Consider the following 14871-nt stretch of genomic DNA (forward strand, 5'->3'; position numbering starts at 1 on the left):
AAAGAAATTCTAAAAAATTAAGCAAAAAAAAAAAAAAAAGAAACAGAGATATTATTGGCACCAATATCGATCCTTATCACAGAGTGTTTTGTCAATCCATTCAAATGTCAAATATACGAAAGAAATTCTAGAAAATTAAGCAAAAAAAAAAAAAAGAAACAGAGATATTATTATATTAGGCAGCAATATCGATTCTTATCACAGAGTGTTTTGTCAATCCGGTTCAAATGTCAAAATTACGAAAGAAATTCGATCTGGAAAAATCTGTTTATTTTTAATTTAAAAAAGGAGAAGAGAAAACGAGAGGAAGAGAAACGAATATTCGTACGTATATTCGAGAGTCTCCGAACAACGTGATAAAACGTGAATGCAAATGGCAACGATGCGTTCAACTTCTGATTGATCGACGCGAATGAGATACCGTACGAGTTCCCCGGTCAAATGCGAGTGTAATTAGTATTAATAAACGCGGGTTCTGTTCGGGCGTCGGGTGAAACCGGGCGTCCATCGAGAGAAATACAGGCGGATCAAGATGAACAGTTAGAAGGAAATAGTAACGGGTGTTTGCCAGAAGGAATCCGCCAAATAAAATTTATCCCGTTTCGCGTTACCGCGTTCCAACGATCCCACAAATTCATTTTCCATTCCGATGATTAACATTTCCTTTCCTCCTCTTCTTCTTATTTCTTCGTATTTCTCTCTTGATTTTTATTCGATCGGCTGAATACGTGATTGGCTCTCGGTTGCACAAGGAACGCATTGTCGCTTCATTTCTCGGATGTTTCTCGTTTCTCTTGGAATCTTTTCTTTGATTTCAACTGCGATTCCGTAAAAATTCCGCTACTTTATAAAATCCATTTCACTCGGGATATATCCATAAGCAAGCTGTCGTTGTTTTTTTTTTTTTTTTTTTTTTTTTTTTTTTGATATTATGCAAAATTTTATTTCATTTAAGAGTCAATAATAATTTCAATCTATGTGGTATAATTTAATAATAAGCACATCAAATGTCAATATATTTATAGGTTATGTCAATGTTACGTCAATATATTTATATCAATGTCTAAATGCTAATTTATTTGTAGGTTATATATGTTATATAAGTTATATTATGTGTTAATTTATTTACAGGTTATGTTATGTCAATGTCTAAATATTAATTTATTTGTAGGTTACATGTCTTATATAAGCTATGTGTTAATTTATTCATAGGTTATATATTTATTTATAAGTTATGTTATGTCAATGTCCTAAACGTTATGTCAATGTATTTATATCAATGTCTAAATGCTAATTTATTTTTATATGTTATATTATGTGTTAATTTATTTACAGGTTATGTTATGTCAATGTCTAAATATTAATTTATTTGTAGATTATATGTGTTATATGATCTATGTGTTAATTTATTTATAGGATATATATTTATTTATAAGTTATGTTATGTCAATGTATTTATATCAATGTTTAAATGCTAATTTATTTTTATATGTTATATAAGTTTATATAAGTTATATTATGTGTTAATTTATTTACAAGTTATGTTATGTCAATGTCTAAATATTAATTTATTTGTAGGTTCTATGTGTTATATAAGCTATGTGTTAATTTATTTATAGGTTACATATTTATTTATAAGTTATATTAATGTCTAAATGTTAAATTATTTATAGGTTATGTTATGTCAATGTCTAAGTGTCAATTTATTTACAGGTTATATACATTTAATTATAGGTTATGTTACGATAAGTTAAATTATTATCACTAGATGGCAATGTTCATTAAATTTGAAAAAAAAACTATTCAAAAATTACTCATGGTTATCTAATACAGAGGATCGTTTCGAAGTCATTCAATGGCAATTTGTGTGACGTGTCGATGGAATTCTTATGCATTTGCGTTGTTGATTGATCGGATTCGATCGAACTCGAGTCATCGATACACTCTAATATTATCTCCATTGCTGCCTCGAACGTTTTTCTTTTTTTAAATTCGCTAAAAGAGACTCATTGTCTTCGTAAAGCAGTGGTTCTTGATCATTTTTTGACCATGCTCCACCTAAACATATTTAGCAAATTCGAAATACAATTTGAGCTCATCTCGAGAGGAAATGCGAAAAAAATTCACTTGAACCGACTCATTCTCGAATTGGCCTCTCCCCTGGAAGAAAATCAAATTACCCTTTGAGAACCACGGTTGTAAATCGTACGTGCATGATCAAACGGTTTTCAAATGTACACTTACGTCGTAAACTCATTCTTGTTTCGCTATCGAAATATTCGGTTCGCGTGCGAAGCGAGAGGGAAAACGTCGCGCCCGGATGTGTCTAGCTAGTCGAAACTGCCTTGAGCTACTATCGACGCTACTAGGTGCACGACAAATATTGACCAACGGTGCAGATAGCCGTGCCGATTTTTCCCCTTCCACGCACATTTTGTTTGTTTAACAAAACGATCCTGCGGGACACGTGACTCCTGTTCAGAATCATTCTCAAGAATTATTTACATTAGATACGTATTGCGAAACGAGAGAGATTTTGATAATTTCAAGTGACTTCTAAATTCTTGCCGATAATTACGAGTAAACACTCTTATCGACTGAGTAGGAAACGCCGCTGCCAGAGAATTTTTATTATCTTCGCGATATATTACAAAAGAGAAAGTTGAACGCAGGAACGCATTCGTTTCATTGTTTCGTTTGCAAGATCATTCGACAAAGTTCAAACGGAGGAGGAAAGATGAAAAATAAAGTAAAAGATCGTTTTACGATCGTGATCGAAACTGGTGATCGCTAATTACGATACCGTACGTGAATTTCGTCATACGTTAATTTCTCCTTATCTCTATTATTATTAGAGAAAGCGTTATCTACGTTTAAACCTAACCTAAACCTATAATAAATACATTATATCTCTAATAGTTATACTGTTATTATTATGCCTATAATATTATATGTTATAATAAATATAATAGTTTGTTTCTGGTTTTATCTGTAAACAAAAAGTCGCATCTTTTCTTCTTCGAGGAGCGAGTCCGTGTAAAGGATTTCAGGAGCAGAGCGGAAAGAAGTTTGTTCCGCGAAAGATAACGATCGTATTACACGAATTACGCTCCTCTCTTCCGATGAGTTTAGAAGCCTCTCTCATTGTTCAATGGATCGTTATGCGTTCGCGCGAGTCGGCCTTTCTCGGAATACTTTCGAGCCCAGACGCTCGCCAGCCGTGCCATAAAACTCGAATCTGCCGCGCTTTTTATCCGCGGCAGAGACTTTCGAAAAACAGGAAGTGCTCCCCGACGACTGAAGAGAGTGCTTTTTAACACTAGAACACTACCGGCGACCGAGGCACAGAATTTTCATTAGAGACACTGCAGCTAACAAAAAGATAGAAACACATTAGAATACGAAAGACTACATACATTTTAAAATCGCTTAAATTTCCAAATTTGCAACAAACATTTCCTCGACTAAGATTGCGACTACGAATAGTAATATTCCGGCCCACCCTGTATAAACGTGTGAGTACTTGCAGTAGAGAACATAGTAGTGACAACCACGTCGAGATGAAAGAGGGAGGCAGGAAATTTGGGTCGATGCCGACGGGCAAGAGCAAGGAAAATTAAGGACGCGACAGCTGTCGCGCAAAACGCGAGTAACACTTTCGGAACAGATGGTCGCACACTGTCGAACTGTACGGCGGCGGACAGTGCGTTTACATCAGTGTGTAGATCAGGATTTCTCGGCTACACTCTGGCGAGCCTTTGGGTCTCTCAGGTTGAGTCTAACAGGTCTTGTTGAGAGAAGTAGGCTGGTCGTTGGGTCTAGGTCGCCAGTTCGAGACTGGATCGCCTTTGGGTTACGTCTGGCTTAGCCGGGTTAGACGCGGCTGAGTTACGATTTAGTCCGGCTGAAGAATTGGGTCTGTGTCGAGTCTAGCTTCGGTCCGAGTTGCATCTAGAGCTCCATCTAAGTTCACTCTAAGTTTAGACGTCGCGGGGGAATCGAGCTGTTCCGTTCGCAGCTCGAGCAAGTTTACTCGAGTCTAGGTTCGATTTAGGTTTAGATTCGGTTTAGGTTTAGGTTAGGTTTACGTTTAGATTAAGTTTAGATTTAAGTTAAGTTTAGATTTAGATTCGGTTTAGGTTTAAGTTAGGTTTAGGTTTAGGTTAGGTTTAGGTTAGGTTTAGGTTAGGTTTGGGTTTAGATTAGGTTTAGGTTAGGTTTAAACTTAGGTTTAGGATTAGGTTTGGGTTAGGTTTAGGTTTAGGTTTAGGTTTAGGTGGCTTATTAACACTGAACCTATTAAGAACCCATTAAGCAATAATTTATCGTAATTCGTTGCCTCAATTTCTCATAAATTCCATTATGACTGAATGTTACTGTTATATTTTGTTAATTATAGCATTACTGCTACATTTTATGCACAGAGGATCTTTGAAATTTCCTTTCGCGTCCTCAATATTAATTTTTTAGATTAGGTTTAGATTTAGGTTTAAACTTAGGTTTAGGATTAGGTTTGAGTTAGGTTTAGATTTAGGTTTAGGTTTAGGTGGCTTATTAACATCGAACCTATTAAGGACCCATTAAGCAATAATTTATCGTAATTCGTTGCCTCAATTTCTCATAAATTCCATTATGACTGAATGTTACTGTTATATTTTGTTAATTATAGCATTACTGTTACATTTTATGCACAGAGGATCTTTGAAATTTCCTCTCGCGTCCTCAATATTAATTTTTAGGTTAGGTTTAGGTTTAGGTTTAGGTTTGAAATTAAAACTGGCAAAAATTGGTCACACGAAATATTAAACGTATAACGATAATTAAATAGGAGAAATTCGTCAAAGACATTATTTAGTCATATAATTATATAGTTTAATCATTAATTTGGTCATTATTTTGCCAGTAGTCGTTAATTACACGTCGAATGTCATTCGTACGAATTTTTGAACTTACCAACTGTGATGATAAGTTACTGTGTGATAAACTTCAATAAGAAAGCTTCGAACCTGTCGTACTTTTTTGCCTCTGTGACACAATTCGCGTAACATTCAATTCACAGCACACGGAAATGTACAGACATCCTTTCACGGTTTTGAATTATTAATTCACTCTAATTATTCGCTCTAGGCTTATTCCAGAAATGTTCCCCAATACGACATGACTATCTGTACGATTTGTTTCATAACAATCCCTTTTATACGTGAACTTATTTTTATCTGGAGGATGGATCAAGAAATCGATAGTACTCGCAAAGAAATCTTATTTGCCAGTTTAGTAGAATAGATATACCAATGGGCGTGCGAAATGAAAACTGCGCGAATGAGATAAGATATATACAGTATCGAAGAAATGTCACGTAGGAAAATGTGGAATTTGAATGAAGAAATTGGATGAGGAAATTCTATAAAAATTCATGTCACTTTCGAGTTTTCTCCGAACCATTCAAAGGTCAAACACGTGCTGAAGTTACCGATTTGTCGTTCAGAAATTCGATGAAATTGTTAAATTCGATAAAATCGTTAAATATGCAGATTATACGATCGTGCAGATTATTAAATTCGAAAAAATTGTTAAATTTGATAAAATTGTTAAATTCGAAAAAATTGTTAAATTTGATAAAATTATTAAATTTGATAAAATTGTTAAATTCGAAAAAATTATAAAATTTGATAAAATTGTTAAATATGCAGATCACACGATCGTGCAGATTGTTAAATTAAAAAAAAAGAATGGTCAAACTCGACAAAATTGTTAAATATGTAGTTCACAGAATGTGCATGGGAATTTCTCGAATTATCCTACAAAGATCGTATTAGAATAGTTACACTTTATTGTTATAGGTCCAAACAACGGTTTGGAATTCACTGAAATTAAGAAAATAATTTTAAAAAAGTTCAAAATTGGTTCTCAACAAATCCGCAGTTGTGCGTCGTGTTTCGCGATTATGGCAACGCAGAGGAAAATCGCAACGACGCGCAGCATGATGGTGATTGGTAAAACCGGAAATTGCGAGGTATTTTGCGGAACGTACGCTACCGGTTGTAAATATCGATTTCTATTAATGATACACGACTGTAATAAATAATTACACTTTATATAAATTGTGAATTAATGGCCAAACTAATAACCAAACGCCGTAAATTTACTTAAAACCAAGTAAAAAACACGCGGTAAACTTGCTTTTTAAAAGTTACCTTGGTCAATTTTGATTGTTTGAAAGTTGTTGAGCTTGATTATTTCGTTTTAAAGTTCTTTCTTAGCTACTGAAATTATCTATAATAATTGTCATATAACAGACAGAGTGTATTTACTTCACGATGTTATCAATGACACACTTATTGTAAATAAAACGGTAAATCGATGATCAGGCATTTCTGATTGCAACAGTCTCTTGCGTTGAGTAAACTACAACATTTTTCTTGTCTCGCCGATATTTCTTTTCCAATTCAATCTCTCTTTACTCGATAATTTTCGCGTCAATGTCGAGAACCTAATTGTACAACAAGTGGTTCGTGGCTTGTTACATCAATTTCTTTTGAAACGATCGAAACAGAAGTGATAGATAGTGAAATGAATATAAATAAAGCAATATTAATATCAACAAGATAATATGAATATAAATAAAATAATAGTATATGAAAGTGAATGTAAAGACAATATGAATATAAATAAATTGATATTAATATAAATAAGATGATATAAATAAAATAATAATATACAAATATAATAATTAATATATAAATATAGTAACATATGAATGTAAATGAACGTAAAGATAATATGAATATAAATAAAGTAATAACATATGAATGTAAGTAAATGTGAAGACAATATGAATATAAATAAACTGATAGTAATATAAATGATATAAATAAAATAATAATATATAAATGTAGATAAGTAAATAGTATTATATGAATGTAAATGAACGTAAAGATAATATGAATATAAATAAAGTAATAATATATGAATGTAAGTGAACGTAAAGACAATATGAATATAAATAAACTGATAGTAATATAAATGATATAAATAAAATAATAATATATAAATATAATAATTAATATATAAATAGAGTATATATGAATGTAAATGAACGTAAAGATAATATGAATATAAATAAAGTAATAACATATGAATGTAAGTGAACGTAAAGACAATATGAACATGAATAAACTGGTATTAATATAAATAAGATGATATAAATAAAATAATAATATATAATAATATATAATATAAATAATAATAAAAATAATAATATATAAATGTAGATAAGTAAATAGTATTGTATGAATGTAAATGAACGTACAGATAGTATGAATATAAATAAAGTAATAATGTATGAATGTAAGTGAATGTAAAGACAATATGATAGAGCAATATTAATATAAATAAGATGAATAGAGCAATATTAATATAAATAAGATAATATAATAAAATAATAATATATAAATATAGTAGCATATGGATAGTAAATGAAAGATAATATGAATACAAATAAAACAGTAATATATGAATATAGTAGTGTATGAATAGTAAATGAAATATAATATGAATATAAATAAAATAATAATATGTGAATATAAAGATAATAGGAATATAGTAGTATGTGAATTGTAAATGAAAGTTAATATATATATATGAATCTAAATGAACATAAAGACAACACGAATGCAAATAAAATAACAATACACGAATATAAACGAACATAAAAATAATATAAATATGAACAAAAATAATATAATATTAATACAAATGAGATATAAGTATGAACACGAATGAAAGTACGAGCGATCACGGTGAACATCGAGAATACGATGAAACTTATATTATTTGTGGAAAAGTAAGAGAATGCCCGCGATCGATCGGTATTACACGCAGCCGTAAATAAATACGATCGATCGAGGGATTATGTGATAGATAACGACATTCAAACAACCGGCAGCAATTATCCAGCCATCCGCCGCTCGATCTTCCGCGATGCACGCTTTAAGGAAAGATGATAATGCATGCCTCGAATATATTATTTTAACCGGTAACGATTTCTCCTTTTGCTGCATACACGTGCATATAAGCACGTTTGATAAATGTCGCTTCCTGGACGGATCCACGATAACGGTACAAGGGAAATAAAGCATCCACGCTCGTTTCTTCTTCTCCCTCCGAGATCGACCAGCAAGGTCAACATCACAAACCTATTTTCCCCTAGGCTCTCGTTCTTTTTTTTTCTTTTTTTTTTTTTTTTTTTTCTTTTTTTTTTTTGTCAACTAGAAAAAATCATTTTATGAAATATCACTAAAACATGTTTTTCAATTTCCATNTTTTTTTTTCTCTTTCGAGCTTTATACTCGTCTCGAGTACGAAAATACGCCGGCATGATTCATGATACGCAGTATCGGCATGTTTGTCATCGTTACAAGTGCCATTGTAGATTGCAGGAATTTTTTTTTTCTTTTTTCTTCTTTTTCTTTCTCATGCCAGTTAGAGGCTTAATTGTCACACTATTCAGAATTGGCTATCAGAAGTATTTCCACGTCCATTGTTTTTGTACAGAACTCACGTTTTCGCATCAGGGCGTCTCAAAATGTGTTGTTCATTCATAAGTCAAATTGGGGGAATAATCGCGGGAATTTTAGTAAAATTAAATAATTAGCAATATTTGGCTCTTTGCAAATGCATGGCAAAAATTACGTATACCAATGAATTGTTCTCGAATAAATTTTTCATTGCGATTTGCTAATGTTTCAATTCGTATTTCTATTATCGTTATATAGTTGTATACCCAGACAGTATAGCGAAAATATTTACTTATTAGGTAAAGGAAGTCGGCAAGTGGAAAAAAATTTGAGAAACTCTGTTCTATCAGGATTCTGAATAAGCTCGAGTAGTAAAAGATAGAAAACTGATTATTCATCGTATGTCTATCGTACATTTCTTTTGAATTATTTAGTTTATTTATTTTATTATTATTGTATTTAATCATTTATTTATTTAATTAAGACAATTTAAAATCATTAAGTTCCTTCCTTCTTAAAAATATTTAAAATCCTTGAAATTCTTCTTCAAAATCTTTAAAAACTGTAGAATTCTTCTTCAAGATCTTCAAAATCTTCAAAAAAAATCGTAGAAGCTTGTTCGTGACGTTTGTTTCTTTGACTGATAAACAAACATGTTTCGATTGCTGAGTGAAATCTCGTACGAGAGGAACGAGCGAAGTTGCGACAACAAACGAACGCCTCCACCGTATCATTTCGATCATCTTCGATTCGCAAAATCGTTCGGTCTGTTTTATAATCGATCTGGCAGCCGATATGCGCGCCTTGGAAACGTCATTTCGTCCCAGTTCCCAGGCATCGAGGAGCGCACAGTTTGTTTTCACGATGATTCCCGCGCACGTTTTCTGAGGATCAGGTTCCGCCGATCTTTTTATTGTATATACATACATATATATATATATAGATATATGTAAGAGAGTGCGCGTACCCACTTTCGTAAGCCGTATATTTATAATTATAATTATATTATAATTATATTTATAATTTATAATTATTATATAATTTATATTTATATTTATATTATATTATATTATAATAATATTATTACTTTCGTAAGCCGTATATTTATAATTATAATTTTATTGTAATTATATTTGTAATAATTTATAATTATTTTGTAAGTAGATATATTATAATTTATATTTTATATTAAATATATTATAATTTACATAATTTTATTTATATTTATATTATATTATAATAAGAAATATATACTTAATAAATATAATAATATTATATATATATATATATATAATCCTTATCCTTATTTTAAAAAAAATAAATTTTTATATATTTTATATAAAAATTTATATTATATAAATAATAATTATTAAGTGTAATTTATTATATATATATATTTAATTAATTTTATATAAATTATATTAAAATTTTAGTTAATTATTTTAATATATATATAAAAAAAATAATTATGATTAAATTATTAATTAAATTAATATTTTATATATAATTTATTAAAATTAAATATACATAAATTTTTGTAAATATATATTATAATATATAATAATATGTTAATATAATATTAAATATAATAATAAATATAATATGTTTAACAATAAATTTTAACAATGAATAATCGTTATCAGTTCAGCCGATGAAACTTAGTGGCTTATTTTTCTGCATTAATTAACGATCATTGTCTCTCATTACGGTGGATCCGATTGCGGGTTTGGAAACGCGAGATATTAATTCAGAGACGGATGGGGGCTTATAATTTTCACCCGAATAAAGCGGGGAGACTTTCGCTTATTACGTTGTTCGCTCTCATTTTTACGTCGCCGTTGCTTAGCATTTCAGAATCGCGTGATTTGAATTAATTGAACTTCCGCGGTTATTCAGTCGGCCACGTAATCGCGTCTCCCCCTCCGAAGAGGTCGGGATCCTCCTCTCTTTGCCTGGATTCCTCCTACCTTTTCAGACAGCATCACGATACGTCGAGAATTTCGATCGGTTATGGCGCTCCTTTGTTTGAAATATTGCCGTACGTAAGTAAATATTTATAATTAATATTAATGTAACTGTAGTATACTTGAAAGTTTTTATAATTTAATGTACAACTTTCAATCTCTTACGTATAATTAATATATAATTATACTTATTTACAATAAAGTGGTTTTATCATTTCCTTCCCTTTTTTTTAACTCGAGTCCAATTGCGTTGAAAAGAGAATGAGTCAAGAAAATTACTTCTTTTTTTAACTTTCATTAGTCGATAATTCAATGTAAGAAATATGCAACACTATTTTCAGCGTAATACAGTGTGGTACTTTGAAATACCTTTAAGATGCCCCCAGCTATCGAATTAATGACAATTTCAACAGCAACTTTTACAAGTTCTCCTTTTTTTCAATCGTAGAAAAAAAAAGTGAACACTAATCTGCATAATTAAACGTACCTACACCCGGTCAAATTTAATTTAATTTAAATTTAAAATTCCGGTTTAAAAATTTAATTCATCTTTCGATTCATCTCTGTCGTGTTTCGCGACTGTTCTCTTTTCTCTCTTTCTCTTTTCCATTCAAATAAACGAACAAATACTCTGGCGTTTTCTTCTCAAACATGCACAATTAAACGTGACAACACTTGATCAAACGACCGGTTTAGAAATTCAATCTAAAATTCTGCACCTTTTCGTCCGTTTAACTCTCGTCGAAAAAGAATGCAAAGATCTAATTTTTTTTCTCTCCAATCCAAAAGTTATCTTGTGCATTGTTTCCTGTATGAAATTGACAACTGCGTGTATTCCTTTCGTAAAAAGTTCTGATCGATTACAATAGAAACAGGTATAGTAGTGCCCACTTAAGCGTCCGTCGCTATCCCCACCAACTCTTCGAATTGGGACTATCCCCACTCTACGCCACCTTGCCGCGCGATCGCGTGAAACATGGAAAAAAAAACAAGCGACGTATGACATCGACATTTAGGCACATTATAATTGTTTCGATCAAAGTGAGGCAAATTTTATATTAAATAACAAACACATATCGAATTTATATGTATCAATACGATTATAGAATCGTACAAATGTGTACTGTTAATTTAATGTTGACAAAAATGCAACAATTCGAGGTTTCCATCCAATTATTGATAACTATCGATTAACATTAACTACTTTCATAGGAATTTCAATAAATTTTCAAGAAATTCAGATCAATTACAATGGGTTGATCACGATATTTTTCATCCCAACTCCCTTATAAATAATAGGAAATTTTAAATAATGAATGTTACTTGAAAATATGGGTAGTGAAAATATTTACTCTGTGATATATAATAATTTTCAAATCCCCGTTTCTCGAAAGGGATTTGTTTTCTTTTCGAGAAGAAAGCACGCGCTCGACAGAAAGTTGTGAAAAATTCACGGTTCAGGAGGCAAACCGAGTGCGCACGCGGTTTTCATTAACCTAGTTGATTCCGGCAGGCCTCGATTAAATGCCGATCCAGTAGACCTCGATCGGGCCTCTTACCTTGCCATCATGCACCTTAATGGACGACAATGTACTATCGTCGACTACTTTCTATTCATCGCGCGTTACGATACACTAATATTATTCAAACGCGAATGAAAAAAGGGAGATTCTTCCATCTTGCTTCGCAATGATTTGCTGTGCAAACAAAACAGCGGAGCGAAAATTATTTTTCATAACAATCGAAATGGTTTAATAATGACAATAATATTCAGTCGGATTTATTTTCAAATATTAATAATTATATTAATATTATATTATATGTTAATAATTATATTAATATTATATTACATGTTAATAATCATATTAATATTATATTACATGTTAATAATTATATTAATATTACATTATACGTTAATAATTATATTAATATTATACTATATGTTAATAATCATATTAATATTATATTATACGTTAATAATTATATTAATATTATATTATATATTAATATTTCAAATATTAATAATTAGCGTAATAATATTTAATGGTATATTAATAACACAATTGTGAACTAAACGGTGAACTAATAAGTAGAGATTCCTTTCGCTAAATAACGTTACGACAAAATCGCGAGTGTCTGTGAAAATTCGTACCTTTTTGCAAGCACAAGAGAAATAAACAAAGGAACAAATCGATTTCCAATTTCTCTCATAGGTGAGAAAGAAAATTTAGATTCGAATGCCAGTTGTATTATGAGGGAAATTTTAAATTATTTCATCTGAATTGTGTCGATCAAATTTGAGTAGGAAATCTTTCTTTTTATCCCTTTTTACTCGTCACTAATGAGAATGAATGAAATAAGAGGAAATGTTGAGTTTGTTGAATTGTGAACTTGCGAGCATATATAAACTTGTCGAATAGGGAACGTCAAATTTGTTGAGCTGTGAATTGTGAATGTTGTGAATTGGGAATGTCAAATTTGTTGAGCTGTGAATTGTGAATGTTGAACTTGTTAAATAACGTAGATTGTGAATGTTGAATTTGTTGAATTCTAAATTGTGAATGTTGAGTTTGTTGAACTTGCGAGCATATATGAACCTGTCGAATAACTGTGAATTGAGAATGACAAATTTGTTGAGTTGTGAATTGTGAATGTCAAACTTGTTAAATAACGTAAATTGTGAATATTGAATTGTTGAATTCTAAATTGTGAATGTTGAGTTTGTTGAACTGTGAACTTGCAAGCATATATGAACTTGTCGAATAGTTGTGAATTCGGAATGTCAAATTTGTTGAGTTGTGAATTTTGAATATCCAACTTGTTAAATAAGTTAAATTGTGAATGTTGAATTTGTTGAATTCTAAATTGTGAATGTTGAACTGTGAACTTCTGAGCTGATATGAACTTGTCGAATAATTGTGAATTGCGAATGTCAAATTTGTTGAGCTGTGAATTGTGAATGTCAAACTTGTTAAATAACGTAAATTGTGAATGTTGAATTGTTGAATTCTAAATTGTGAATGTTGAGTTTGTTGAACTGTGAATTTGCAAGCATATATGAACTTGTCGAATAGTTGTGAATTCGGAATGTCAAATTTGTTGAGTTGTGAATTTTGAATATCCAACTTGTTAAATAAGTTAAATTGTGAATGTTGAATTTGTTGAATTCTAAATTGTGAATGTTGAACTGTGAACTTCTGAGCTGATATGAACTTGTCGAATAATTGTGAATTGCGAATGTCAAGTTTGTTGAGCTGTGAATTGCAAATGTCGAACTTGTTAAATAACGTAAATTGTGAATGTTGAATCTGTTGAATTCTAAATTGTCAATACCAAACTCATTGAATAATTGTGAATTTGTGAGTATATATGTACATTCTAGTATCAAAATTTGTGAGATCTACGTATATAGCCTCTGAAGCCTATAAAATGAACATACTCGCGATGCTGGCGCGACAAGGTGATTTTGGATCACTGTGTCGAGCTCTCGATTCTTTCTCGTTGCCTGTTCGCCTCTTCCTTTCTTTCTTCGTTCACCGAGCGCGATCCATGAACCGTGTTACGAAGATGCGTTTCAACTTCTCGAGCGTGCACGCCGGTACGTGCGCGGTCAATCAGAATTTGGCTCACTTTCCTTCGTCATTCCGAAGATGCGTACCCTCTCCCCTCGTTCGAGCCGATTCAGAGCATGCTACGTAGCCCGACGACTTTCTCGCGGCGACTGGAACCCGCCATTTTTTTTACACGAACCGCCAGCGAAGATCGAACAATTGCACTTGGTTGCAAGTATGCACACCCGATAGATTAGTAAGAATAATAAAGTTTATAGTAGCTGTTAACGGGGTATTCTGGTAATCCGGTTTAAAATGATCAATTTCTTTTTTTACACTTTCTCGAAGTATATCCTTTCTAAAATTTAAATGAATTTATTTGAATTCGTAAAATTGGCAACGTTACAGATGTTTAAAGGGAACGGTGTACTGCTCGCAACCCAAGTATGAATATTTTTGTACAACGGGTAACAAAAGCTTCAAATGTGTTTCTCACAAAGAAATATTTTATTTTATAATATTATTAAAGATTTTTATATTATTATTATTTTTTATAATATTCTATTTTCAATATTTTAATATTCTATTTTATAATATATAATAATTATATAATATATTATAATATATAAAATTATAAATTTAAAAAATTATATAATATATAATAATATTTTAATATTCTATTTTATAATATATAATAATTATATAATATAATATACAAAATTATAAAATTATATAATATATATATAATATTTTAATATTCTATTTTATAATATATAATAATTATATAATATATTATAATATACAAAATTATAAAATTATATAATATATATATAATATTTT

At 30.7% G+C, this 14871-nt stretch overlaps 1 protein-coding gene across 2 annotated transcripts in view; it reads right to left on the minus strand.

Annotated features, from left to right (window-relative positions):
- The window catches only part of LOC122532698, a 70446-nt gene that overhangs the window by 31471 nt on the left and 24104 nt on the right, over positions 1 to 14871 (minus strand). Inside the window, exon 1 of one of the 2 annotated variants that reach the window (XM_043661707.1) lies at positions 4954 to 5099. The exons of the other annotated variant lie outside the window; for it this stretch is intronic. The gene's annotated coding sequence lies outside the window, so the exon portion shown is untranslated. Of the gene's footprint in view, positions 1 to 4953; positions 5100 to 14871 lie in introns of those variants that run through there. 2 annotated transcript variants of the gene reach the window in all.

This window comes from Frieseomelitta varia, unplaced genomic scaffold (genome assembly GCF_011392965.1).
Source record: "Frieseomelitta varia isolate USP_RPSP 00005682 unplaced genomic scaffold, Fvar_1.2 scaffold_464, whole genome shotgun sequence".
Taxonomy (NCBI): Eukaryota; Metazoa; Arthropoda; class Insecta; order Hymenoptera; family Apidae; genus Frieseomelitta; species Frieseomelitta varia.